Raw genomic sequence first — 25,145 nt, 5'->3', positions numbered from 1 at the left:
GCTGTCTCTTTGTGGTTTGTTTCTCTGTATTTCTGTCCACTTTGCATTTCTATATAGTTATTTTGTAGCTCTCTGTAGTTTTTCTGATTTTTGTTATTTTGCGCCTCTGTGGTGATTTCATGTCGCTTTTTTTTCTTTTTAATGTCACTTTGTGGTTGTTTCGCTACTTTAGACGGCCATTTAAAGTGTGTTTGTTTTACCCATTGTTGGATTGCTTTGTGTCTCTGTAGTTGTTTTGCCTTTTTAGAGGTCATTTTGTAATTCTTTTGTCATTTTTAAATTTTTCTTCTTTTTACTGATATCTTGCATCTCTTTGTGGCACTTTCTTGTGTCTTTATGTAGTCAATTTGTGTCATTAAAGTTGTTAGTCCACCAAGGAAGGCTGCAGTTATGTGACGATCGGCGTACGTTTGTCTATCTGTCTGTCTGCTTGTTCGCAACATTACTAAAAACCAACTAACAGATTTGGATAAATTTTTGAGCAGCCTTGGCGGAGTACTGCGCTTTCTGAGTGCATTTCTAGTTTTCCATTTCTGTAGAGTAGTCTGTAGCTTTGAAGTTGTTTGAACACTTTATGTAGTCATTTTATGCCTCTTTGTATTCACTTTGCATCTCTCAATAGCTGTTTTGTCTCCTTTGTAAGTCTTTGTGGTTATTTTGACTCTTGCAGTGAACATAATATTTTTATTTGTGGTTGTATGAGTGGTTGTCTCTTGTAGTCATTTTGCTCCTTGTTTGTATCTTGTTTGTGTCCCTTCGTGGTTGTTTTCATAGTCATTGTCTTTTCAGTCAATTTATGTCATTTTATTTATTGTTCGTTGTCACTGTACATCCTTTTGAAATTTTTTATACTTTTATATTTTTTGTCTCTTTGCAGTCTGTTTGTTTCTTTGTATTTATTTTGTTTCTGTATGTAGTTGTTTTGCATCTTTTTACAGTGGCTTTATGTCTTTTTGCATAGTTCCTTTGTTTTTCTTGTGTCTCATTTGCCTTTTTTCTAGTCTTGTTTTTGTAACCATTTCGCATATCTTTGAAGCTGTATTTCTGTAGTTGTTTTGCATCTCTTTGAAGTCATTTTGCCTCTTTTGTAGTTTTTGTACTTGTTTGAAGTTGTATTGTGTCTCTTTGTGGTTATTTTGCTTCATTAAGTGATTATTTAGTTTCTGGTTTGTTTCCATTGTTGTAGTCACTTTGTAGTCAGTAGTTGGTTTGCATCGTTTTGGAGTTATTGTGTCTCGTGGTTGTTATTCTTTTATAGTCATTGTGCATCTCTTTGGAGTCCTTTAGGTCATTTGGTGGTCGTTTTGTGTCTCTTTGGTGTCCGTAGATACATGTTTCTTTCAGTCAAATTTCTGATGCAAAGCTTACAGGAGTCTTTGTGCTAGAGATGTGACATTCATGAACGAGTCAATCGTTTGAACGACTCTTGAACGATGAGAACCGGTTCACAGTTGTGAGCTGTTCCTATGCGTAAATTGCCCACACTTTCTTCACGTGTCACCTGTGTGCCCCATGAGTCTGAGTTTTCCACGCTGCCTTCACATGAATACAGCTATACATTCACGACTAACTAGAAAAGGTGTGAGCGCTGCCCGAGTCCGACTGAATGGAGACTGGAGCGGAGTCACGTTTACTGCTTTATCAGTGAGGAGCGATGAAAAAAAACACAGAATGAGCCAGTGTCAAGGGACACATAATCGAATTTAGATGCATTTTTCTGAGGACGACAGGCAAGGTAGAGCACAATGCAATATTTGTTAGAAAAACATCTCTTTCAAGTCTGGGTAAACAAACAGCTTACACACAGCTTTCAATATATATATATATATATATATATATATATATATATATATATATATATATATATATATATATATATATATATATACTCTACTGAGTTTATTTATATATATATATATATATATATATATATATATATATATATATATATATATATATATATATATATATATATATATATATATATATATATATATATATATATATAAAAATAAATAAATAAAATAAATAAAATAAACTCCTTGATAAACCCTGGTTGACCTCTAAAAAATAAATGAATACAGCAATGAGCCAGTCTTTTGAACGGCTCTTTGAAAGATCCGGCTCCCTTCAAAGAGCCAGAAATCCCATGTCTACTTTGTGCCCCTCAGCAACTCATCCAACTAATAACTTTCTTCTGAACCACTGTTTCATCCTCAAATGGGTTACTTACACAGAAACATTAAAAAAAAAAAAAAGTCCCATTTACACTGACACACACAGTGGAATAACCAACGTGTGTATGTGCGTGCGTGCGTGTGCTGGCTGCTGTGTGGGATGATGTGGGAGGAGCTACAAGCCTCTGCGAGAGAGTTTGTCAGTTTCCTAAATATAGCGGACGAGGCGCTCTGTGTGTCTGAGTCTTTCTGCCGGAGACACTTTGATAAAAAGCCCGTATTTAGAGCGGCAGCAGCAGCAGCAGCAGCAGGGCAGTGAGGTAAGTGGAGCAAACACATCTGTCTTTCTCTGTGAAGTGTGTTTACTGGCTGTGATAGGAGGGAGACTGTACTCTTCACCAGTGCAGCGATGTTCAACCTGAACAGCTTCAGATAGTGACAGTAAATTCTCTGTACAGCTGAACTCACATGTACATCTAGTCGACGGTTGTTGTAATTTTGTGGTAAAGTGTGGGTGAATGCGAGCATAGGACGTGTACTGTACATGTTGTGATGTGTGCCGCGATGATGGGGAGCTTCAGCCCATAAAACTTTGATCAGCCAACTGTACAGAGCCTCAGCAGTGTGGCCTCTGAGACTGATACTTCACTGCACACTCTGTCCTCTCAAAACATGCTGCCTCAAGATAAAAACTGCATGACTTCTTTGACCATTTTTTAATGATAGGACAGCAGTGAGAGACAGGCAAGTTGGGAAAGGGCTTGCAGTAAATGGCCATGAGCTGGTTTCGATCTCATGACCGCTGCGTCGGGGACTGTAGCCCTGTTTATGGGTTGCCTGTCAGGTGGGCTACCAGGGCGCCCTCTTTGCTGTTGTGTAGTATCAGAGGCTGAAATCATGAAGTACTTAATACAATACTGCAGAACAGTTATTGTCCTGCATACTTACGATTCTACTGCAGTGAGCCAATAGCAGTAACTACATTAAGTTAACATACATTTATTGTACACCCAAACACAGAGTGCAGCAAGTAGTTTATATGACTTTAAACAGTTTTAGGCCAAAATGACAGAACGTCCAGGAGCAGAGCTAAAGAGGAGCTGGGGGGCCACAGCACACAGCCCATAGTAAAGACTGTCTGAGCTATGAGTCTTTATTCCAGCACTTTCTGTACAATATACTGATCCGGCTGTACCTCACCATCATCTTGCTATAGAGAGTAAAAATGCTCTGACTTGTTAGTATATCTTTAAACCAGTCACAGATGTTGTGGGCGGGGCTAAGGAATGGAAAATAGTGACGGGTTAAGTTGTTTTGGTGGAACATTTGCAGGCAGAGAGATGAGCACTATCATTAAAATAGATAATTCACTGAAAATACAGGGCCGCTGCACTGCATGATGTAAATCCTCAGCATAAGTGGTTGAAGTTGTCAGTGTGGTAGGTTGTTTGTGTACTATCGTGAAGGGAATTGTGAAAATGGTAACAGGTAAATGTGGCGGAACTTTTTTGCAGACCCATTTCTTGCTGTTCCGATACAGACCACCCATGCAGCCGCATACTGCTACAACCAGGTAGTCCTGACCAACCAGAAGATGTTAACACTGATTGTGTTGTGTAGCAAATCCAAGATTTTGTGTTATTGTCACTGGAAAGTGTAGAGACTGTATCTGTTTTTTATTTGTTCATGACAAATGTGTACAGGGTTTATTAAAGTGTGTAACGTCTAGGTTTAGCTGTGTTTTAAGTTGAAGCTCTTATACAGACTTAGAGGCTGTAGGGATGAAACCTACTTTAATGAGTTTTGGAAACGAACTGCTGAAAAATGAAGACTGACCCAGAACCTGCAGCCAAAAGAAAAAACAGAAGACTGAATGGACACAGAGTGATGTCTGAACTAGGTGTGTGACACGTTGACATTACTGTCTGACGCACACATACTCTAATGACTTTTAGCAACAGTTAAAACACCATAATTGAAGCAACCATTTCAGATTTTTACATCATTGAGGGTTACATAAAAATCTTACTATACTGTATATGACTTCTAATGTACTTCTAGAATCAGAATCTCTTTCATTGCCAACTGGATGTTTTGATGCATAACAGTAAACACTGACTATTATAGAAGGATAAAAGATTGAAAAAGCAAATATTGTTAATGAACAGTGTCAAAAGTCAAACAAGAAAAGCACTCAGAGAACGCAGTACTCCGCCAAGGCTGCTGAGTCGTAGCATTTCCAACAAGTTAAATCTTTAAAAAATTTGTGATCCGCAGTGGTGGATTTGTAGTAGGATCACAATCATGTAGGCAGCAGGACGTTGACGTAGTGTTGACTTGTCATATTCACAGTGATGCCGTGCCACCATCTCGCAATGATACAGAAATCTTTAACAAATCAGTGGATCCAAACTTAAAGCTGCATCACTGCTGAAATCAAATCACCTGGTCCTTGTGTCATTTCTGACCTTCCCTGAAAATTTCATCCAAATTTGTTATTCGGTTTTTGAGTAATGTTGCTAACAGACAGACAGACAGACGGACCAAACCAACAATGATCATTACATAACTCCGCCACATCCCTTGGCAGAATAATAAACAGCAAGTGTAGCAAATTCTGTATGGCAGTGTTGTCTGCATAGGCAAATAAAAGGAGTCATCAAGAAACAGCTATTTGGCATCCAGCAGCAATTTGCTAGGGGGGAAAAGGGCCATTGTGGTGAGTAATGGTCTTAATTGTCTGGCTCCACTGAGCACCTCGAAAATGCAAAAAATACCATATCCCTGTGAGATCCTGTAGAAAAACATTAACTGAAGCTATAGTCAAAGGGTAAGTGACACCACAAACACCAGCTTTATAAACAGACCTCATGACAAAAAAAGTCTACCATCTGTATGTCCAGCAGTGAATTAAGTGTTAAAGACAGCATAGCATTTGTGAGAGAGTTTAAAAAACTACCATTTTCTTTTTGTTACACTGATGCCAGCAGATGCTTGGTCAGAGAAAAAAATGTTACTATGCCATTGTGTGAAAATCAAGATAAAGTAATGCAATGCTTCTTACCCTTCCAGAGATCCTTCCCCAAAGCAATATAACTGTAAGAAAATTCAGTCTTTTTTGTCAGTTAAAATACACTGTACTGTATGAGAAATTACTGTATATTTTTACTGCAGTGCTGCAACTAGTATATATTTTTATTATCAGGTAATCTGTGGATTATTTCCACCTTTAATCAATTAATCAGCGAAACAACAGAAAATAGTGGCATCCTGGTGTCTAAGGTGATGTTCTCAAATGTCTTTCTTTTTCCCAACCAACAGTTCAAAGCTCCCAACAGTTCATTCACAGTCATGTAAGTCCAGGAAAAGCAGCAGTTTCTCTCTTGATCGAGTGAATGGTTTAGTCTTTTCCTAAAATATTTTCATCTTTTATTTTTAAAATAGTTAAAAAATTAAAGAATTACCCAAAGACAGGAAACAACAAAGTCTTCTTGTTAAGCAATAATTACGTCTTGTGATAAACTCACTTGTGATAAAATCAGTTTTAAAAAGTTTATTAGCCACTTGGGCTCCCAGATAGCTCAACTGGTTGCGCGAGTGACCAATGTATGCAGTGGCCTGGGTTCAATTCCAGTTGAAGACCCCTTTACTGTCTTCTCCCCATTCTTCTCCCTGCTTTCCTGTCTACTTTTCAACTGTAGCTTTTAAATAAAGCCACAAAAAAAGTTTATGCGACACTTTAAAACAGATTAAAAGTTGAGAAAACCAGTAACATCTGTTACACAGAAATGTCTAATTAATGTGAAACACTTTATGCAGAGAAAATACTATAGAAAATATGACCATGAGAGTCTAAAAATGACTCACTATTTAATGAGAAGAGTGTTTATTCATTGTTGAAATATTCAAATAACGCTCTTAAATTGTGTCATGTAGAAAACAGAGCAACTAAATCTAAATGTGTTTGAAAAATTAGATTAATTCTGCCAAATTCATCACCATTAGTAGAAATCATCCAGGAGCACTAATACATTTAGTTTCACAGCTGTAAACATGTAGGTATTTTAAAATGTAACCTTTGTGATGTGACTGTCACCCAAACAGTTGTGTGTTAGTGTTTCCCCTGCTGGCCTGCCCACATGTTCCCACTTGGCTGATAAACTACACATTGGGACAGTGGGACTCCAAAGAAAAAAACTTTTTCAACTATGAACCCTCTGTGAATTACATATTCATTACATAAAGAGTGCTATTTCAGTTTATAATGTTGGTCTGTGCATGTTCTCCCTGTGCATGCGTGGATTTTGTCCGGGTACTCCGGCTTCCTCCCATCGTCCAAAAACATGCTGAGGTTAATTGATAATTCTAAATTGTCCATTGGTGTGAATGAGAGTGTAGTTGTTTACTGTGATAGACTAGTGACCTGTCCAGGGTGTCTCCTGCCTTCACCCTAAAAAGCTCCAGCACCGCCGTGACCCTAATGAGGATCAAGCGGTGTATAGATAACGGATGGATGGATGGATGTTGGTCTATGGAGAAAATGCTTTTTGGGCTCCAGAATATTTTATCCATTGCCATTCTGCAAATGGCCACTGGGACCAACAAGGCTGAGTGGTAGGTTTGTATTTAGCTCTTACTATACCAATGGTTGTTATAATTGTAATGGTCAATCAGTGGGCTGACTGGTGAAAATTTAGATTATATTTCAATATTTCTTTACATCTATAAATGAATTAGGATACATTGTTCAACTGTTTGAACCTATGTCAGTGTAACATTCGGACCAGAAGTGGCACTTGTCAATACAGATAATTTCACAGAAAACAATGCTAGCAAGAAAAGAGAGAATGACAAAACTCAATGTGCATTTATTTTATTTTGATGGGCTATGGTTTCTTTGTCAGTGTCTATTAATTGATAAAGCAGCCAGCTCCTCAGAGCAGCTCTTTGAGATGAGTGATAATCACTGAAAAGCCCTGACCAACTCATTGGTGCCAGAAGTTTGAATATACTGTGCTTCTAGCCAATCGTATTTTTAACATTTCTGAGCATTTAAACATTTCTGCAGTGTAGGTCAAGAAAATGCATTACTTTACCCAGACTCCCACAGAGCATTGCCCTTCATTAGGAATATGTGTCAGACACCATGAAGACACCCGTCTTTGATACCTTATTTTGGAACGTGTTTAGTCAGCTTCTAGAAGTTTAGGAAATGTCCTCTAACCTCTGTTAAATAAAAAAAAAAAATCACAGGATATTAAACTGTCAATTACACGTCAATTGATATAGTAGTTGTTGGTCAATTCTGAGTTCAGTTGCTCGTAATCTAGATCATTAACCAATATTTGAAATGGATAAATATTTGCAGGAAAAACGAAAAAGATTTTAAATAACCCAAACTCCAACAGAAACCTAAGTTAAATTTCCTCCCTTTATTGTTTATGTATGTCTATTTAAAGACAAATGTTCAATGTTTATCTTTCAGTGCTAGTAGGCTGTTTCTTCTGATGTGTAACCCATCAAATAGGGCTGTGGGCAGAACATTGTATGGGATCAGAGGGGCTACAGACAGCTGGCTACATCATAGCCAATGTGGCGCAGTTTAATTTCTAAAAGAAACTGTAAATTTAATTAAAATGAAATATTTAAATTAGAGATGTTTTTTTAATGATATTAAAAAGTAGGATAACAATAAACAAAAAAATGTTGACTTGCTTATGCAATAATCGTCCAGGCCTTCATCTCCTACTGTCAGTACTATCTGCTAAGGCCTCGGTTATCCAAGTTCTGGAAGTCCCTTCAAGACGTCAATGTACTGGATTAATGTTTTTTTTTTAGTTTTTTTTTTTTTTTAATAAGCTACATGGTAACAGAACCAGCAGCAGCACTGCGCAGTGCATTAGCATTTTATAACTAAACTGAAATTACAACACTCTTGTCTTTGATGAACATGAAAAGGGGAAAACCTGAGATATGATGTAATTGCCTGTAGAAAAGACCTAGTGCTAATAAAGTGATTATGTGGGCTTCTGTGAGGGTCTTATCCACATATCATCATTCCACAAACACCAATGTATTAAATGTCTGATTGGCAGGTGAAGTGAAAAGTTGATGGTTAATAGACAGAAAATATTGGCTCTGTAGTTCAGGCATTCATCCTCATCCCTGCTGCCTTGTCCCTATCTTTGTTTTCATATTTCATTAGCAGGGCTAGCAGCATGTACCATCGGCTTCAATTATCCTCCCTGTCAGCGGACCGACAGTGCCTGTCTGCTGGCCTTAGTGATTACAGGCTTCAGGGGACAGGTAATCAGGTCACGGTTACACTGTCTCCCTGTCAGACTGCTGAGACCACAGGGAGCATATGCGATGAAAGAACTCTCCCATCTTCAGTCAGTTATCTCTGACCAAGCTTAGATATCCTGGATGCTGTCCAGTCTGGAGCAGATATATAGTATTTTCATTTTGTTGACATAAAATATAGCATACTTTTCTTCTGTTCAGTTTGCATATGAGCAGCATTAAGAATACCATGCATCTGTGAAGAGCCAATAGCACAGTTACTGTTTGCACATGCTGTATGGGTCTTTGCTGTCGCTCATATACAACTAGTCAGACTCCGTCACCTTTTTTTAAAACATTTTTTGATGTTGCAGCCTCATACTAAAATATTTTTTTAAAAGGCTTTTATTCTTCTTGGCTATGATGTTGCAACTTTTGCCTACCTTTATTTTATATTATATATTTGTAGCCAAATTCAAACTGATGCTGATCGCTAGAAGTTCCTCACAATTCTATCTATCTATCTATCTGTCTGTCTGTCTGTCTGTCTGTCCGTCTGTCTATCTGTCTGTCTGTCTGTCTGTCTTTCTTGGATATGAAGATCTGCCATTCTTCAATGCTGATCCTCCTAAGCTCTGTGAGGATAGATGGGACAGATGGAAAGCCATTTTCAGGACTCTCTAAAGGTTGATTGGGTTCAAGTCAGGGCTCTGGCTTAGGGATATTCACACAGTTCACCATAAGCCACTTCAGCATTGTTGTGGTTGTGTATTTAGGGTTATTGTCTTGTTGGAAGGTAAATCTTCAGTCTGAGGTCCTGACGTCTCTGGAGTCAGTTTTATTTGAGGATATCTCTGTACTATGCTCCGTTCAACTTTCCTTCAACCCAACACCAATTTTTTAATAGTAAATGTTAAAATTGGGATGCATCGGATTAGTGGCTGTGCAAGTGCAAAATCAGTTATTGATGGTGAGTGTAAAATGTAGATGGAATCTCAAAAAAATGAGATAATGTCACTTTTAAAAAATGAACGTGGATATTGTGGAACTACAGCCTGTTACCATAAACATGACACTCGTCCACCACTCATCAACCCTGTCAGTTATGTTCCCTTGTGTGACTGCATGGAGTCCGTGTGTTCCCCAGTGGTATTTCCTTTCCCTCCTACTTTCTCCAATGATAGAATATTTTGGGTCTTGTGGTAAACAGAAATAGCAACACTTCTGAGGGACAGGCTTCTCTTTTTGCACCACATACTGAAGAAATAGAGGCTGCACTGTAAGTGTGTGTGTGTGTGTATTTTTATTGAGAAGCTATTTTGAGTTCTCCGTCAATTACTGAGTTTTTTTCTAGTCAATTACATGGCCTGCTTTGGTGGACCCAAGCCAATGTAGTCTGCTCCAGCATGGACTAATACATTTCTTATCCACTTTGATTAGTTGTGGTGATGACTGGCTAAACCTAACCCATGCTGTATCACACGGAGCAGAAAAGATGAGGTTTAGCTGACTCTTCTTGCTGTGAGCTTGTTTTCTGTCTGTGTTTATGCTAACATCCAGGCTAATGTGACTGTGGCACAGCACAGTTATTACCATGACTGTACTGCAACCAAACTTTTCTGTTTTGCTTTTACACAGACAGTTTCTCTCTTATCTGTAATGTGATTATACAGACAACATATCTGTTTTGGAAAAATCATGCTCATTGATGGTTTTATTGCATCCAACAAAATTCTTTCATTTATTACAGATGGATTTCACACAAACAATTGTGTGCATGTGTCTATGTGAGTTAGAACCCATTTTGAGCAGAAAAGCAGTTTGTTCTCAATCGGGAAAGTGCTCTTAAAATTTCATCTCCAGAACAAAAGAACTGGAAAATCACTTTAGCCTAAATTAAATATAACAACCCACTTTCACAACTTAACTTGATCGTTACCAGTAAGATTAGAAAAAACTGAGACTCTTTTCACCTTTCCTCTCTTTCAGAATCTCGTTTCTAAGCAGAAGAATAACTGTCTGTACCATCTCTTCTGTAGCTGTACTTAAAGTTCGACGTTGAAGAAGAGGTTCTTCTCCTTTCAGCGGTCATACCAAACCATTCAAGGTAATATCTGATACCATCACATCAACTCACTGAATACCTTTTATGAAATATGTCAAAAACTATGGGATGGATGGCTCTAAGATTTTGTACATTTAAGGCGTGCTTTAGGAAGAACTTCCTTGCAAAGCCTATAATCTTCACCTAGTACCACCATGACGTGGACATTTGTGTTGAAAATATGGCATGAAATATTGATTGCATGGGCAAGTATTTTATTTCTACTTAGGTTAATTGCGGATCAGATCTACAAGGTCAGAATCTTTGTGTTAATGTTTGGTTTATGACCAACTAACAAAAGTAGCAGTTTCCATCAGCCTCGGCTTTACTTTGTATGCGTGTTACTTTGTGTTGACATAGATGTTCATGATAATGTAAGGCCAAGGCATTCTGTTACATCTAACTTTAACTCTGAGTGATCTATTTACATAGCAATGTTGCTAAAATCACTGCACAGCCATTGTCAGATAACATTGTGGTTATAGCATGTTCACACAAAAGGTGACAGAAACACACTGGGCTATAGAAATGGCAATAGTAAATAAAACCTCACATTATCATGGAACAATTCCAACAAACTTGTTTTTTTCGGGTGTGTATGGCTCTGGCAGAAAATTACAACAATATAGTTGAGTTTTGATCAAAGGGTGATCTCACTTAATTAAAATGAACTACATGAAGCCCGGCTCCTGTCTGCTTAGTGGTTTACAGAACATTTGCTAAAATGTTGGACTTGATTCTGCAGCTCTGGCTCTGCTGAGTCAAATTACTTGTACACAGTATTTATGGGTCAAGGGAAAAATAAAATGTGTTTTATGTGTATCCTTGTATGGAAGAAATATTGAAAACATGTTTATTGTTTATTGAGCAATACCTTCTACGCTACTCTACCCTACTCTACTTTCCTCTTGCTGTGATTTCTGGAAGAATTTCTAATCTTTCTTGAGAATTCTTCTTGCGGGGTCACCCCAGTGATCAGGCCTGAGCCAGTCCCTCCAAACCAGCCAAACCTCTGGCTGCCTGCCGTCTGACCGCTGGGCCACACACCCACACGTTTGATGCTAAAAATGCCGCAGAGGGGCTCAAAAATTACACTCAATAAATACAGAAATCAAATGAAACAATTTCCAAATATTAGCCTTGCAATCTACTTTCCTGCCGTCATATAAATCTGCCTTTGTTGGTCACAGTAAATAGGTTTCCCTCAGCTCTGCCAATTTAAACAGTAATGTTGGGTTGATGGCAGCGTAGCTTGACTTAATTAAACGTAGTGTTGATTTGCAAGGACACGGTCCAGACCAGTGAGTGGTTTGGGCCTGCTCAGAGGCCTGACACTGTTCTGGATGGTGCCAACACCTCATTAATGCTGGCTGTACATGAAGACACTCCATGCTGAGTTAAGGACTAGGTTATATCAGCAACTTCCACACACTCCGTTCAAGAGTTTGTTTTACTTGGAGTGCCTCCGACGTTTAGGGTTTTTCCACTAGCCTGGGTTGGCCTGCTTTAGCAGTTCTGTTCTACGACATGCTGCATCAAACTATGAGGAGGAGCGTTTCCACTTTAATCACTAGCACAGCTGCCCATGCCGGACTCCTTTGCTATCCTCAGTGAATAAAAACTGTGCTGGAGGTGAGGGCTGAATGACATGCCAAAAAATGAATGGGTCACCGTTTTGGTGAGAATTATAATTTTAACATTTCTTTTCCACTCTAACAAAAATTTTGCTTCATCTTTACCAAACAAGCATGTTCTCTTACATCTTGAGAATATAGTTTGTAGGCGATCTGTGTGGATCCCCAATAACACATTTACGCTCATTGGCCACTTTATTAAGTACACCTGCTCAATTGCTTGTTAGCAGAAATAGCTAATCAGCCAATCGCATGGCCACAACTCAATGCATTTAGGCATGTAACGTGGTCAAGACAACTTGCTGAAGTTCAAGCTGAGCGTCAGAATGGGGAAGAAAAGAGATTTAAGTGACTTTGAACGTGGCATGGTTGTTGATGCCAGACAGGCTGGTCTGAGTAATTCAGGAACTGCTGATCTACTGGGATTTTCACACCCAACCATCTCTAGAGTTTACAGAGAATGGTCCGAAGAGAGAAAATGTCCAGTGAGCAGCAGTTGTGTGAATAAAAATGTCTTGTTGATGTGAGAGGTCAGAGGAGAATGGGCAGACTGAATGGAGATGATAGAAAGGCAACAGTAACTCAAATAACCACTTGTTACAACCAAGGAATGCAGAATACCATCTCTGAATGCACGACACGTCCAACTTTGAAGAAGATGGGCTACAGCAGCAGAAGACCTCACCGGGTGTTGCTCCTGTCAGCTAAGAACAGGAAACTGAGGCCACAATTGGCAAACTGAACAATAGAAGATTGGAAAAACGTTGCCTGGTCTGATGAGTCTTGATTTCAGCTGCGACATTCAGATGGTCAGAATTTGGCATAAATAACATGAAAGCATGGATCCATCCTGCCTTGTATAAATGGTTCAGGCTGCTGGTGGTGATGTAATGGTGTGAGGGATATTTTCTTGGCACACTTTGGGCCCCTTCGTAACAATTGAGCATCATTTTAATGCCACAGTCTACCTGAGTATTGTTACTAACCATGTCCATCCCTTTATGACCACAGTCTATCCATCTTCTGATGGCTACTTCCAGCAGGATAATGCACCGTGTCTCAAAGCTCAAATCATCTCAGACCAGACCCCAAGATCTCAATTCAATGCAGCATTTTTGGGATGTGGTGGAACAGGAGATTCACAACATGGATGTGCAGCCAACAAATCTGCAGCAACTGCGTGATGCTATCATGTCAAAATGGACCAAAATCTCTGAAGAATCTTTCCAACACCTTGTTGAAAGAGTGCCACGAAGAATTAAAGCAGTTGTGACGGCAAAAGGGTGTCCAACCTTTCACCAGCAAGGTGTACCTAATGAAGTGGCCATTGAATGTGTAGCAATATGTTATGACACGTTTTTCAAATAAAAATTTTACTAAGCCATAGTTCAATTTCAATAATATTTTGATTATTTGTTCAGCCTTACTGGACTCCAGCGAAAATTTTTTTTTAAGTAAAAGTGGTTTTCTTTTGTGAATATCTGTGGCTTGGAGTTAAATGTCTTTCCTCTATTCCTATTTACACAATCAGATATCAGTCTTATCAGTCTTGCCATTCATTTGTTTCATTTGGGATTCAGATAATTTCTGTAATGAGTTTAAATTACTAAGAATTCACAATGTTGACAGCAATTAGAAGAAAACTGTGTTGATTTGTAGACTACAAATTACATGTTTTGGTTTTTTTTTTGCTGTTCACAAGCACCCAAGGTGATGGCATGCATGGATTTACATGGATTTCAGGAATTCTACACCCTAATTCCATTCCATTTTTTCCCATGCCAGCAATTCAGTGATAGAAAAATGAATACAAGCGAATATACACAGTTGTTTACAAAATTTTGAAGCACACAAAGAATACATCAGGATGAAATGAAGTTTGCATTATAATAAAGTTGTGTTAGGATTCAAAATACTGTCACTCCATTCCATTTGAATGGAACAGTACCCTAGCTTAAACAATGAATAAGTTTGGAATAATAAACTTAGCAAACTATTCTTGCAGCACCACACTGTCCATCTGTATGCTCAGTACGTTCTGAGGGCTCATTTCCTTGCACAACTATCATCTCAATCCACATGTGCTCCCTAATAAGTATGTGTTCAAAGCACTCCCTTCCTACCCTTGTATTGATCCGGAAGCATATTCCTTAGTGGCCAAAGCGAAATTTTTAAGCTCATGCTGTTTATTTATCTGCATACACCCTCCACACAACAGTTATAATACTGACATGAAGATCTTTAGTGCCACACTTTCTTCATGGATGCCCCTTTTATGTTACTTCTTGTGTGGAATGCATGTGGAAGGTTTGTATAGTGTCTTCAGCTGAACTCTACTTGTCCTGTACATACACCAACTTAAAAAGAGTCCACTGTTTACGCAATGATCTCAAAGACTGAGATGGTAATGCTAAAATATGTCTGTACGTGTGTGTGTGTGTGTGTGTGTGTGTGTGTGTGTGTGTGTGTGTGTGTGTGTGTGTGTGTGTGTGTGTGTGTGTGTGTGTGTGTGTGTGTGAGGCCTGTTAGGGGTGGTGGGTAGGAGCTTGCCTGGAGGACCCTCAGGATGGAGGCCTCAGATCTACTTACCATTTCACAACATAAAAGGAAGTTATTACTGTGCTGAAAGCGTAGAATTTCAATGAGAGCAGAAACAAACAAAAAAAGTTAAAGAATTCATTATAATATAATTTCGTAGATCAAAAGATTAGGCTGAGGCTGCAGATGCTCCTGTGGCTCTGGTATGTGGCTCTTAAAGATCTGTGAGCATGTGAGTGTACTGTATGACTGGTGTTACATTGATATATCTTTTGATGTTATTCAGTGCATCTATGAACTGTGGCATTACTGATACAAGACATGAGGACCGTGGGTGGAAGAGGCCTAAGAGACATTGCAGGAGGAGGAAAAATGTGGAGCACAACTAAATGAATCTGTTTCATGCTGAAACAATAAACAAGAGTGCCTTCACAGAAGTAATACAGTTGTCAAGTGAGAGGGACCATTGCTTCAAGAAATGTTTTTCCCCACTTGGTGTTTCTATTTTAAATGAATCTTTAACTGATAACACATGACTCTCCCTGATACTGTAGATTTATAGTAGTACCATCAGTTTTATAGTTTACAGTCTCTCTCCAGTTGCTGATTTAACCCCTAAAACTCGTGTTAATTTTTTTTCTATGAAAATAATCCTGTCTCGTTTTAAAATGCATTTAGTGTAACTATACCTTTGCTTATTCGAGAATGTACAGATCTACATAGTCCCTGCCTCTCTGTCCACTTATTCACTGCAGCTCAAGCTCACCTATGATTCTGCTCAAACACACTAAAGCTACCCTATGGAACACAATGGCAAGTTTTAATATTGGAATCATTTAGCCATATGTGTTCAGAAAAGAGTGATTCAGAAGAAGAACAATAATACAGAAAGCAACACCTTACTGGATTTGTTCCTTAAGTTTATGTATAAACCCCCGTAAGTTTGAATCTGTGTCTTTAAGACTATCATCAGTCACATTGCACTTTTAAGGTGGAAATTCTCAGCCATGGTGTTGACTGCTTATTTCACTCATGAAGTGCCTTTGGGCATATAAACAACACCATATGGGCATGTTAACATGTTAAAAAAGAGGTGAATTCCTTAAATATTCCGTCAGTTTGGCACGTCTGATGGCTCTAAATACAGTACTGCAATACCCATGAATCTGTGCTGTTGCTATGGGGAAGATTAGGACTCATTATCGATTAAATTTCAAATCAAAATCACAATATGATTAAATGCAATTAGTTCTGTAAATGGTTTTACGTATCCTTGCAGTCCTCCTAGTATGATGCTTTTGATAAAAAAAAAATCACACATATTTTACATAAATTGCTCAGCCCTAGTGAAGATGCTGGTTAGAGGTACAAATCCAAGCTGCTGTTTATTCAAAACGGTGGTGGAAATCACTTTGCTTATTTGTATCACTATGTTCAGTTCAGTGAAAAGGTTTAATGTCACTGACTATATATGAAGTTTGTTCACTTTTTTCCTCAAAGCAAAACAGTTGTGTCACTTAGTATATAGAATACAGCAGCAAATGAAAACATTACTGTGTATATGGCCCGCTGTTCAGTGCTGATTTAGACAGTCAGACTGGATTGCAGTTCACAAGAAAAGCACTCAGAGAGCACAGTTCTCCACCAAGGCTGCTCAGTCATTGTATAATTTCCGACGGATAAGTCCCGATAAGTCTGCAGTGATGGATTTGTTGTAGGATTGCAATCGTGATCGTCAGCAGGCAGCTGACGTAGTGTTCACTTGTAGTCATAGTTACAGTGACGTCATGCTGCTATCTTGCAATGATGTGGAAGTTTTTAACAAATCTGTGGATCCAGACCATAAGCTGCATCCCTGCCAAAATCTAATGAGGTGGTCCTTGTGTCACTTCTGACCTTCCTTGAAAATTTCATCCAAATCTGTTTTTCTGTTTTTGAGTAATGTTGCGCACAGACAGACAGATTAACAGACAAATGTACGCCGATCGTCACATAAGTCTGCCGCATTCCTTGGCGGAGTAAGTGTGCTTTTCATTCTAAGCATTCATGAACTTGTTAAGTGTCAAGATGTTCATCATGAAGGATTGAAAGACAAACACTAAATGGGTCATTCCAGAATTGGAGGACATTTGGGCTTCAAAATATTTGAAAAATAAACCTTCTCTTTTACAATTTTCTGCTCCATATTTATTAATAATAGGTAATAAACTGTCAAAGGCTTGATTGGCTCACCTTACACATCAATGGTACCATTTTATGCCATTTTTTATTTGTTGTTTGCTAACCCTACTCTAATCATGCATAACAGGGTTGCATGAGGTAGGCTGAGATGTTGAATGAAGGCTGACATCCATCCATCCATCCATTATCTATACACCGCTTAATCCTCACTAGGGTCGCGGGGGGGGCTGGAGTCTATCCCAGCTGACTTAGAGTGAAGACAGGGGACACCCTAGACAGATCACCAGTCTGTCGCAGGGCCACATACAAAGACAAACAAGCACTCACACATTCACACCTATGGGCAATTTAGAATAATCAATCAACCTCAGCATATTTTTGGACTGTGTGAGGAAGCCGGAGTACCCGGAGAAAACCCACGCATGCACAGGGAGAACATGCAAACTCCATGCAGAAAGATCCCGGGAAAGCCGGGACGCGAACCAGGGACCTTCTTGCTGCAAGGCGAAAGTGCTAACCACTACTCCACTGTGCAGCCCTGAAGGCTGACAATGGTATAAAAATACAAAAAATAGAAGAGAGGACATAGCCTCGCTCTACCTGTTTTTTTGAAAACTGTTTGATGATTCCAGTGTATCATGTAATTCACTTTCTGCTTCTACTATGATAAAAAGGTTATGCTAACAGGGTTGCATGCATGTTGTGGGACACACGTTCCATACATGATAATTATTATTTAAAATATTATCTTGATCAAGAAAATGCTCCCACAATTTCAAGAGACATCAATGAAAAAATAATACCAAAAAATGAGATTTAAATTTAATTGGAACTGTTTTATTTGAGATTCAATTTGGTCATCAGGGGGTGGGACAAGAGAAAAATGACTTATTTGGTATTTTAAAAAATATTTTCAAGCTTTCTTTTCGCCTGTTTTTTTAGATTTGATCTCAGGACAAGTAAATTTACACAACAGCTGCATGTTTTAGTATTTTGTACATGGATTATTTGAAATTTGAAGGGTGGGACATAAAATGTCTTCCAATTCTGGAATGACCCACATGGTCTTAAAAGCTGGTAATCCAGTCACAGTAGTGCTGCTACTCTATATGTGAGTGTGTTCAGGGATCCTTGATGTGGACTTGTTTAGGAACAGCTGGATTTTTTGAACATTATTGACCCAGCAGAGCTGAAGCTTTTTTTTTCCTGTTAAAAATGTTATAGTGTACATGCTGCATCAATACAGACCAGACCAACACTGTGTCATTGAACCCCAGGCCAGGATCACCTCACCACAATGTCAGTAGCCTATCAGTATTAGACAACATGACAATGGCAGACAGCAAAAAGTCCATATTGTGTCAGGATAGACAGTTAAGCTGGTGACTAATTAGTCTTTTTTATTAAAGGAACAGAGAGTATGGAAGTGCAGCTATGTTTTACAAGGCAGCTTGTGTTTCAATCTGTGTTGCAGGCATGACATCAGTGTCTGTGTTGAGACAGGAAAATCTTTGCCCATTGCCACTGCCATAAAAGCAACACAATAATGAAATGACATCACAGTGGGCCAGTAATTAAATGAACAGACTGCTGTCTTTGGGTTTTCACTAGGCTAGGAGGTTGTGAGTAACATTGCGGCGCACAGGAGAACAGGGTGTCAGTGAATGCAGTCCTAAAGCTATGTGCTTATTGAGTGTGAAATTGACAAATTTATTATCGTTTTTTTAATCATAAATTTTTGTTTTGTTTTTTACCACGGTTTGATTTTAATGTGTTCTCACTCTGACATAGCCTTCTGTGTACTCTTCTAGTCTCTATTGGCAAACATACTTAACAGTAACACAGAGTCTTCGTTTGCTAGCTCACTTGGACAAGCTGGTTGGATGGCAGCTGACAGTTTAAGCCATCTAATCTGCCCTGCCTTCAGCATGGCATTAAATGGCTATGCTGCTGCTGGAGAGAGATGAGTTTAATTATTACATTTAAGGCAAAAAAAAAAAAAACTCATTAGTGTAGTGACCTGCAAAACAGCAGAGGCCAGCAGAGATACTCAAGCTGCCTGATACCAGAGGCTAGCATGTCGGACTGTGGGTAATGAATTAATCACAGTGCGTGTTCCTGCCATGCCTGGCAGCAGACAACAGCAATCACTTGGTTTCCTTGCTCCTGACTTGCTATGAAAGACATGTTCCTGTCTCACTAAGCCATAGGAAAGGGAGCAGTGGAACATTTTAAGATTGACTTCTGAATGTGAAGCTTCATCATTGGGTAGATTTACAAGGAGACTCATTTACATCCGTTGTCGGTGGTGGTTGTGACATTTGTATACTTACTCAGAGAGTGTGCATTGTGCCATAGCATCATTGCGTATGAAAATGCAAATTTCATCACTGCCTTATTTAAGTAGCTGCAACTCCATTATGTTTTAACATAAATTGTCATTCACTTTCCGTACATCAAAGCAAACGCCTTCACAATTGGGTTTGTGGGGAGGGTAATATAAACAGGGAAGTGTTAAACACTTCAGCCAGTAAACAAGCCTGATCTTACTCCTCTTCCCTCAGGGAGCAGGTCTACCACATAGCCTGCCTGTTTACCATGTATAAGTTTCCCCAAGAACCTTTATAAAAACTCCATTTAACATTCATCGAACTTCAAAGAATGTCCAGGAATGCCAGGGGGGGGGAGAAGAATCTTCTATCAGTCCGCCTCATTATGCCTCAAGCAAAAGAACCTCTCTTTCCCCACTGAACGATACGATGCAAATAAGCTGCTAGAAGGAAGAAGGACGACACAGAGCGAAAAAGGAAAGTAGAGGAGAGCAAGACGATGGGCAAAGCTGCAGGGAAGGTACAGATATGAATAAGGAATGTAATCTCTGTCATCACTTCTTAACACTTTAGCAAACATTAATGAAACAGAAACTCTTTCATCTTCCAGCAAATGGCCATGAATCTCACTGTGGTTGTTTCTGCACTGACAGCCAAGATCAGTTCTATAATCTACTGGAACAAAGTGACGTTCACTCTTGCACATATCAGAGACAGTAATTTCTTTATTCTGTTGGTCGCAGAAGATGGGGAGGTTAGCTAGTGGTGCATACTGGGCAGCAACAGCTTGAAGCCTCATTGATTCGCTGTTAAAGTGACTGGAGCAGAAGTCACGGTGGGGTCAACACAATTAGAGATGGACCCATGGTCTTTAATGAGGAGGAGGGATGAAAGGGTTGCCAATTACTGTGTGCTGCTTTGTACTGCTAACAACCTGGTGCTGTTAAGACCCAGCATGATTAACCTTCAGCAGCTCTATCTTTGTTTATTCTTTACATGAGGAAACGTTAAAGGGGGGCTGTTAATTAGTGCTCATGATGTTGGAATGATCCTTTAGAATTTGCTCTACACTATTAGTTTTGACCCTCTTTTATTGGGGTTAATAGGACAGGGTCAGAGCGGCCCTATTATGTTGTACTGGCTGGATGGTGAAAAGTGATATGCATGGCACTCTAAATTTTCATATCTGTACACAAAAAACACACTTTACTTGTAGAAATTTTAAGCTATACACAGTCAATACAACACATAGTTGAGTTCTGAACTTCGTCACCTAAGAAAGTTTCTACACCTGGGGTAGCTGTGGCATGAAGCTACGAGAGAAAGGCCAACCCTTTTGTTTTTGTTAAGTTCTGCTCTAAACAGTCACGCTGATGACAAGTGAAAAAAAGTTTCTGGGGAAAACCTGATCTAATTGGGAGAGACGGCATACATCCCATTTTGGAAGATGTGAAGGATATAGACAAATTTATTAGAAAACCAAACCCCTGACAGTCCAGAGGTGAGACCAGGAAGCAGAGTTGCAGTCTTACATGCTTCTCTGCTGCTTCCCTCTGAATGTCATCTTCTAATTATCCTACTTTGACTATGTCTGACCCCAGGCCACCCAGATTTTAACATTAGTCTCTCATTAGCAATAGAAGGGCTTCGTATCACAGCCTTATCCACATTAATACAACTTCTTCAGATCCAAAAAACAGGACAATTAAATGTGGATTATTAAATATTTGATCTCTGTCTTTTAGTTAATAATCTGATAACAGATCATCATATTGATTTAATGTGTCTGACTATCCTGGCTGCAGCATGAAGACATGTCAGTCTGAATGAATGAATGAATGAGTGGACAAGGTCTTAATGTAACCACTTGCGTTCTTTGTTTTCCTATATTTTGTTCACTCAACAAAACCAAACCAATGCTAGTGTATGTGGTGCTTGAATTTTCTGTTTTATACTGTAAGTTAGTTATAATGCCTCACTGCCTTTGACAGCTGCGACCAGAGGCACTATGTTGTTGCATTGCATGTCTGTCTTTCCATCCCATTTCCATGATTCCACTGGATGTGATATATCCTTTGGGAAGCTCTTCAAATTTGGGACAAGCATCCACTTGGACTCAAGGACCAACCAATTAGAATTAGGATGGCAGAGGTTAAAGGTCCACCAAATTTCACACTAATGTGTTATAAGATAACATGATGATATCGTATATCATTATTCTGTGCAAAACACTCCTTTGGCCATTATTCTGCACCATAGCTTAAGGACAGATAGGGATTCTGACCATATTTCAGTTGGTCAAATACTGAATTGTTGACACTAATCTTTGCTGCCCACTACAAAACCCTGGTGTTTATGTAGGTCTTCTGTGCTGCTGGCTTCAGGATATTTGTGAAGCATCTATGTTGTAAACTTCCTAGCTTCTGTGCAGCAACATTAATATTTGAAGCGTTTTCTTTTTTCTATCATGACTTCAATTTTGATTCACTTTTTTAAAAAATCACATTACAGCTTATCAGTCTTCGCTATAGTCTTACTGTACTGTGAACAGACATGGATGTACACTGCAACTTGACTGGTTGGCAGAGACATACAACCACAAGGCTGTAATTCTACTGATTCATGAAGTGTAGCATAAAGATGATTTGCTCTGTGGTTTGTCTGTTGTCTGTTGGAAGCCCACTCTACTTTTATGCTCAGTTTAAGTTAGTTTAGATACTTTAATAAAAACAATGTTTGACAAACTAGAAAACATTACTGTTCATGTGTGTTGTGGTGGATCAAGTGTGATTCCAACCAATGCCCCCTCCAAACAGACAGATCATGAAAGAGAAAATAATCTCTTTGACAGAACGAACCAGAATCTTGCAATGTGCTTTATCTAAGCTCTGTTGAATCCTGCTGCCCTCATAGTGTGGTAATAATTACTGTTTTTGTTACTTGTAATGACAGATGCATTTGAGATTACAAGACACACACTGTTTGTGAAAAGTTATTCAAAAATCATTTTGAATGAGTTGGTTGTTATTAGTTATTTCAGGAAAAAAAATTAATATTTAACCATCATTTATTCCTTCAAGGTTTTTGTGAACACTGTAGTTCATTACTTTTGTTTCAAAGTCCTGCTCAAGTCTTCATCTCTTTCAGCATTGCCAATACAGTCATAGGTCATGGACTTTGACTGTCAGCACTTGAGAGGAGAAGAGAGTTCCTTGCTAAAGCACCTTGCTCAAATGCACTACAATAGGTGTATTTAAGAGATTCGCTTTTAAAAGAGCAGTTTTGGACATTTTGGAGATTACGCTCATTCACTTCCTCTATGAGTTAGTAAAAAAGATTTGTATTGAAGTGTCAGTCAGCTGCTGACTATTTTAGCTAAGTTGAAAGAGTGGAAAATGGTGGTAGGGGCTAACCTGGGTCTATCCAAAGTAACAAAATTCAGCTACCAGCACCTCTAAAGCCCATCAATTAACCTATCATAACTTGTTTTATATGTGAGGTTTAAAAACAACCATGTTTTGACAGTGATGACAAGATGGATTTTGTTCCATATGGACAGATTTGGTCAGCTTCGCTGTCAACCAACAGTATTTCTCGCTTTATGCGAAGCTGTGCCTCCAGCTGTTGCAAACTTATGTAAGAATAGTAAGAAAGATATTTAGCATTTTTAATTTTTTAAATTATTATTATTTTTATTATTATTTTCTTTGCCTTTATAATAGAGGACAGTGGAGAGAGAGTCAGAAAAGTGGGGGAAGAACATGCAGCAAATGGCTGTGGGTCAGACTCAAACCCATGGCTACTGCATCAGGAACTATGGACCCTGTTTATGGGTCACCCGCTCAACCAGTTGAGCTACCGAGGCGTCCAGTAATTAGCGTTTTTCACAAAATTTTGAACTGTTCAGATTTGCCATAAGCAGGGATCCTGTTTTTGTGATCAAAGTATGAAAAAATCTGAGTTTGAACACTTAATTCAAGAAATATTTCCTTATTTAACTTCAAACAGGCAAACAACAAACACAGAAGAACAGAGTAATAAATTTGCAGTCACTTTTTTGTTAAAAAAAAAAAAAAAAAAAAAAAAGAAATGCTGTCAGCTGTCATATATCTCAGAGTTGAGGTAAAGGTTTAGCAAATTGACAGTTGTATTTAGCAAACAGAAGAAAACTTTTTTTTCTGCTTACCAAGTGGTCATGCACAATATTCAGTATACTTTATGTGTACAAATATTTTAGATGGAAACCCATTGACTGTGTCAGATTCTGCTTTTGTAATGGTATAATAGATAGAAAATCCTGTGCAATCCAACCTTGGAAAAGTGTGTTTCATACCCTCACAAAGCATGGTCACGCTTTCAAAGATCCACAGGAATTGGATTTCATGGATGAGATAACGAGGAGGGTCTTTAGTTGTGAGGTTCGCTCCGGGGCTTAGCACTTCTTGCATCCAGAGGGTTGGCGGGTATTTAAAAGTTAAAGAGAGGCACTGAGAAGGTCAGAGCAAATGTAAATTAGAAAACAACAGAGATGTTTCACTGATGTTCAATCAGTTTTCAGGCCCGGTGTTAATGTGTATAATTTTACTTCCAAGGGGTACATATCCATGTTAATGTCTAACCTGACAGACCTCAAGAGGATACTTTGCAAAACCCGAGCATTTTAGTCAGTCATTACTGTATGAAGCATAGCTCAAATTCCTGTAAAATGTCTTTAATTTGGCCACTCATTTTATTACATTCGGTGTAACTTTCCTTGTGGATGTATCATTCCAGTGTGTAGCTCAGCCTTGTAGATTTTATTGTGAGTGCTGGTTGCTACAGCCTGTTGGCTCATTGCTCTGGTTTGTATTGATTTTTATGTCAGCCAGATAGAGTTTCTGCCACACTAGCATATTACATCTGCATTGGTCAGGGCAATGCGTCTGGGAAGCACATGTACAAGAAATGTAGAACAGATTGTTCAGTTGCTCTACAGGGCAGTCCTGTTAGCAAAATGTTTCCTTGTATGTATTTTCTTTTCTCCCAATATCCTTCATTCACAACACAATGCAAGCCTTTTTAGTCATTGTAGTAGGACTATTTATCATATGTACTAACTACTGCCTACTGGGAATACTCCACAAAACCTACTATTTTGGTGATGCCCTGACACAGTCCTCTATAGCCATCACAGTTTGGCCCTTATTAAAGTCACTCAGATCCTCAGGAACTGAACGTTTCTCTTGCTGCTTAATATACCAACCACTTGACAGCTGCAATTGAAATGAGACAGTGAGTTTTCAATACAATTAAGTTTTGTTTATTTTGTACCAATTCACAAAATATGTCATTTTATAGTACTTAATATAGTAAGGTGAAGACCTTGTGAATTTTAAGCAGAGAGCAGAGAATCCAACATCCGATAGTGGGAAGGAACCAAAGAAAAAACCCCTGTGTCTTATTCACGTTACCTGTCAGTGGTTTTAATGCTGTGGTTGATAAATGTTAATGTTCCTACGCTCAAAAAACTTTGCCCAGGATCACAATCTAGGCAGCAATTTTATTTTATTCTCAATGTTCTTTAAAAAAAACCAAACTTTTAAAAGCATTGTTTTACAGAACAAATATAGTCTCTAATAACACAGCACAATCAGCATAAGAGATTAGCTTCAAGGCAGTTCAAAAAATGTGTGCTTGGCTAAACACTTGAGCCACACACCATTATTCCAGCATGTATCTCTCTAATCTATTTGAACTTAAAATAAATGTCAATTTCCCCATAGTGTCAATAGAATTATTTTTGGTAAGAAGGTACATTGTGGGAGGTATTTTGTAATTTTGCAAACTTTTCGCCAGTGTAAAAAGTCAGTGCATTTTTGTATTTTTTAAAGTATTGTTTGATTTTTTAAAATTAAAGTTA

The 25,145-nt window shown here is 38.6% G+C and overlaps 1 protein-coding gene across 4 annotated transcripts in view; it reads left to right on the top strand.

Annotated features, from left to right (window-relative positions):
- The first annotated feature begins 2,384 nt into the window (after positions 1–2,384).
- The window catches only part of LOC111563330 (myocyte-specific enhancer factor 2A-like), a 67,679-nt gene continuing 44,918 nt past the window's right edge, over positions 2,385–25,145 (top strand). For 2 of the 4 annotated variants that reach the window (XM_055012636.1, XM_023262365.3), the window contains exons 1-2: positions 2,385–2,497; positions 10,449–10,566. The gene's annotated coding sequence lies outside the window, so the exon portion shown is untranslated. The remainder of the gene's footprint in view (positions 2,498–10,448; positions 10,567–25,145) is intronic. The other 2 variants (XM_055012632.1, XM_023262366.3) reach the window with 2 other exon arrangements.

This window comes from Amphiprion ocellaris, chromosome 1 (assembly GCF_022539595.1).
Source record: "Amphiprion ocellaris isolate individual 3 ecotype Okinawa chromosome 1, ASM2253959v1, whole genome shotgun sequence".
Taxonomy (NCBI): Eukaryota; Metazoa; Chordata; class Actinopteri; family Pomacentridae; genus Amphiprion; species Amphiprion ocellaris.
The sequence above is the reverse complement of the archived record's forward strand: the minus strand, read 5'-3'. Positions and strand labels throughout refer to the sequence as shown.